Source organism: Morone saxatilis, unplaced genomic scaffold (genome assembly GCF_004916995.1).
Source record: "Morone saxatilis isolate NCDOM2014 unplaced genomic scaffold, NCSU_SB_2.0 Contig20, whole genome shotgun sequence".
NCBI classification, from domain to species: domain Eukaryota; kingdom Metazoa; phylum Chordata; class Actinopteri; family Moronidae; genus Morone; species Morone saxatilis.
This window is the reverse complement of record NW_023339763.1, coordinates 13904392-13909210: the sequence shown is the minus strand read 5'-3', so window position 1 is coordinate 13909210 and position 4819 is coordinate 13904392. Positions and strand designations below refer to the sequence as shown.

General features: G+C 40.2%; 1 protein-coding gene across 1 annotated transcript in view; it reads left to right on the top strand.

Moving 5' to 3' along the window:
* Positions 1-4348: 4348 nt before the first annotated feature.
* The window catches only part of LOC118331373 (transcriptional coactivator YAP1-like), a gene marked incomplete in the record, with an annotated part of 12983 nt that continues 12512 nt past the window's right edge, over positions 4349-4819 (top strand). Inside the window, 1 exon segment of the mRNA XM_035666253.1 lies at positions 4349-4628.

Genomic DNA, 4819 nt, shown 5'->3' with positions numbered 1-4819 from the left:
TACCAAGTCTGCATCTGCTCCTTCCTCTCAGTTGTCAAACTTTCACCTCACTTCTTCTCCGACGGCCTCCACCTCCATCAGTCACTCCCACTTTTTCTTGTAAATACCCATGACAACATCCCTCGTAAAAAGGAGGTTGAATTTGTAAAAGGGGTTGGTGATAAACGTCTGGATACGTTTCTGACAAGTAGCTGAATGTGCTGATTCCAGATTTGTGGTAAAGAGAGATTACCTTCCCCCCTCAGTGTCTATTACCGGGCATCGTTTTTTTACAGGTTATATCCTGCCACCAGCACGAGAAACAGATGTGGTTAAGGGGAAATGGGCAGCTTGTTTTAATGTAGGAACGCTTTCTCTCTCTCTGCTGGTGTCTTTGCGTGGGAGCTGCAGCTGAAGGTATGGTGCAGTGAAGTCAGGGTGTCTGCTTGTTATGTCCCCCCCCCCCCGCCTGTTACACCCCTCTTCTCTCGCTCTCTCTCTGACCACTGACTCATACATCTGAAAACAGCCTCCCACAGGGTCAGACCAATTACTCCTGTTAACTGGGCAGTCAAGCAGTGAGAAAAGTGAAAAGCGATAAAGGGCAGCAGCACATTTCAGCCGGGTTCCAGCTGGAGCCGGCCGGCCTGTCGCTTCCCTGGAAAACTTAACCGTGAGAGCCAAAGAAAGGATTTGCTGTTGTTCTGAACCGTGTGTGTTTACAGCCGTGGTCAGTGAGAGGAATGTGAAAAGCCTAGTGTGGCAGCCTCAGGGCCCCCCCACATCTGTCCTATGTTACATACTCTTGTAAAGCAGTCTATGCATGTGAATAACACATTATATCTGCCATGCAAGACAAGACTGTGTGGTATATGTGTTTATCATATACTCTTATTGTGCCCTTGTAAATAAATGATACATTCAATTAAACTGTGTGATGGCTGAAAGGAATAGTTTGGCACTTTCTTCTGAGAGGATCGATACCATTCTCTGTCTGTATGATAAATATGAAGCTAGAGCTGGGAGACAGTTAGCTTAGCTTAGCATAAAGACTAGAAGCAGGGGGGTGCAGTTAACCTGGCTCCGTCCTAAGCTAACCAAATTTGCCTGCCAGCACCTGTAAAGCTCACTAATTAACACATTATAAGTTGATTATGCAATCCAAAGTGTCAAAATAACAAGTTGCCAGACTATTTCATGGCCAGGCGCAGGAGTCTTGTCGTCTTCTGACAGAGCCAGCTGTTCCCCCTGTTTCCAGTCTTTATGCTTTATTAAGGGGGAAACAGTAGGTAACAAAATCCATCCACCGGCACTTTCAAAGCTCACTTATTAACACGTTGTACCTGGTTTGTTCCAGCACATTCCTCCTCATAAAACCACAACTTGTTTTTAGAATTTGGCTATTGGAAGTGCAGCAAGACACAGAGCAAAGGTTTTCAAAAAGGTTTTATTTACGCAAAAAAATGGGGAAAGGCACAGAACCATTAACTTAGTTGGGCCCTAAAAGAAAAATACAGCAAACTGAGGGTTTTAATCAACAGAGACAAAACTGGCCTAACTAATGACACATGACGAGAACATACTGTCTTGCCAAACCACTGCAACTCAAAAGAAAGAAAATTATATTAATTATGCATTTTTAATGTTAATGAACCTACATTTTAAAAACTCTGTGTTGGTTGTTTAGTTATATGAAAGCTGTATGTGAAGTGTGGAGATGATTTTGTTCAGCAAAACAACAGAAGAAATCCTGCAAGTGAATTTAATGCAAAAACTAAATATGTTACAGGTGTTAAAGGTATGACAGTGCCATCTACTGCACTTCGGTTTGCATTACATTACAATTGTGCTCATGTTGACCTGTTGCCTGTTGCCATGGTGCATCTGAGTTCTCCACACACATAAACAACTGATCATTTTAGTAAAAATTGTAAATATAAATAAATATCCTTTATGCATTTATTTAGCTTTAGCTGTAGCGAGTGTAGTGCAATTGTCCAAGGCATTTTGTTATACAGAAGAAAACAAATATCTTTTATTTAAATAATAGTTCAGATTAAAAATCACATTATTTTCCTCTCACAAGGTAAATAAATTGCAATCTGAATGTACAGTCCTGCTAAAAAGCTATTACAAAGTGAGCAACAGTGAAAAGGACTCACTACAGACACAAACATGCTGTACTGTAAGATGATCACAGTAAGCTTTAAAATAGCAGGAACAAGTGTGCTGTCTCACAAAGGTTTAACAAGTCCGAGACTGATTCTTTCAGACTGGGAATGGCTGCTGGAAATCTCTGCTGCCCTTTTCTTCACCCTCAACTTATGCAACTCCGCCATGGTCTCCGATAGGACGTCGTCCCACAACGGTATCAGCACACACACTTGGGTAAATGTATGTGCCGCAAACATCAGAAGCAGTGGAGCAGACTACACACACTGTAGGAATCTGATCGTCACAGTCTTGAATCAACACAATGTTGAATATCTTCTTTTGTTTTTAAATGAAAAATATTAACGAAACACACCAGATAAAAATACATTTTGACATAAAGAAAATGTGTTTTTTAATTAGTTAAACCAACAATTGAACACAATGAATGTGAAATAAAATTGTTGCATCAGCATAAGCAGATGTTATACTCCACTCAGGTTAGTAAAACTGTGACAGAGACCCCAGAGACGCCTTTTAAAGCCTGACAGCAAAGTAAAAAAACAAGTGTCTCTCAAGACAACTCACACAAATAATCCCTCTTTTAACTCCTTAACATCCAGTTTTACTTTATAGTTTCCCTTAAGCAGCTTTAAATTTGTTAAAATCTCTTTATTCCACACTGTCTGACAGCATTAAATTAGATTCAACCATACCAGAGCAACAATAAAGCATGTAAAGATATCTACGGTGTAAAGATATGTACAGAATGAACAGACCACTGGGGTAGAAACACAGAATCAACAAAACAATATACAAAATGTACAGTACAAATTAACATTTTATAGGCCAATATATGTTTCTATCAATTTATTTAAACTCTGCGTTGAAGCTTTATGATGTTTACACATATTTGCTACATGTTTATAACTATCAATCTATTAATCACATCACTATGTCACTTTGCTGAGACATTTAGTTCAGTACAACACTAGTTCTGGATACTGTATGTGTACTAATATTGCCTGTACTTTTGTGTTTCGTGGCTAATTGCTTTTGTACAGTTTTTATTTTACTATTATTTTCTAATTTTATACACATTTAATTATTTATTCTACTCAGGTTTCTGTACTTATGTGTAATTATTCAGTCCTCGAGGTGATGTTACATCAGAATTACATCCAAAAAAGGATGATCTTATCTTAATGGCTGCACCCGTCATCCAAAAGTTAATACTCTACATGCAATGTGCATCATTTTAGACATATTTTTCCCAAAATGTAACCCAACACATTGAGCTATCCTTTGAAACTTTATGATCTCCACCAGAAGTTAATGAAGTTCTGTGGGTTTGAACAATGTTTGGCTGAACAGCTGCTTGTTAAATGGTTCATTTATGGTTAAAGTTGTATCAGAACTATTTAGATTAATAAGCAGTTTATATGTATTTCTATATACATTATTATAATTCCTTTTTGGAGTTAATCCATTGAGTTAAGTAGGCTATATTAATTTGTAAAACATTCGATTGTTATTATCCAAACCTTTTCTAAGACTCTCCATGTCCACTGTAGTGTATATTAACTCGGGTGGATTATAATGACCCAATAATTGAATGACTTATTGAATGCACCGTAGATAATAACACAAGTCCAGCCCATGGTCCAGCCAGACATTTTTGTTGAATTCAATCTGTTGGCCAGCTGAGCTCCAGCTCGGTGTGCACATGTCTTCCACCAGAGGGCTGCGGCTGCTCCTGCATGGACAAACAGGCTCCGGCTGGGTTGGCCTCATCAGGGGCGGATGTTTTCTCAGTGCAACTTCCCAATCCCCCCCTCCACCACCCCACCACACCACACCACCTCCACCACCCCAAAACCACCACCCAGGCCCAGAGTCAGAAAAAAGGGACTCCAGCACAGCAGCTCATGCCTCATTCCTCCTCTCCACTATATCATATCTGGTTGTCTCTTATCTGTCTGCACCACTTTTGCTTCAGCAGGAGAAATTAAAGAAAAACACACAAACTGGAAACTACAAAAATAAAAGCATACACTTATTATTTGACTGATGTTAGTGTGCTTTTTTTCTTTCAACCCTGAAAGCGTCTAAAGCATGGGAATAAAAAAAACTCACTGTCTGTCTTGTGTTGATGGTTTCTGTCTGAGGGAAATATTTTGCCCTGCAACTGCGGCAGCTTTAAACCCTGCAACCCCGCCCCTCAGCACTATCACATGAATCTGGACTGAGCAGTGGATGTGAAAAAAGTTTGGAGGTCTCGCTGAAATCACTTTTCTCCAACTGGTTTCCTGTATATCCATGGCTTTGTTTCCCACTTGAGGAGGCTTTTCACTTGAAAGTTTGCATCGGGAATCAGTGTCGCTCCGAGTGTTTTTCCCCGGCTGTGATTTCTCCAGTTTCTTTTTTTTTTTTTTTCCCTGCAGGAATACAGAGAGAGAGAGAGAGAGAGAGGGGGGAAACGGTCTGGCTGCTTGAAGGTATGTGGGAGGCATGTAACGTGTTGTACGCTGCTCACATTGATTTTTGCCAGCGATCCTCGCTTTAAACTGCGTTTCTTCGACTCCTGTACCCGGAGGTCGCTTTTCTCTCAACAGCTGATCAACTTTCGAGATGTTAAAACCTGAAACAGACACACAAGGACACAAAAGTTCAAATGGGGTGTGGGGGG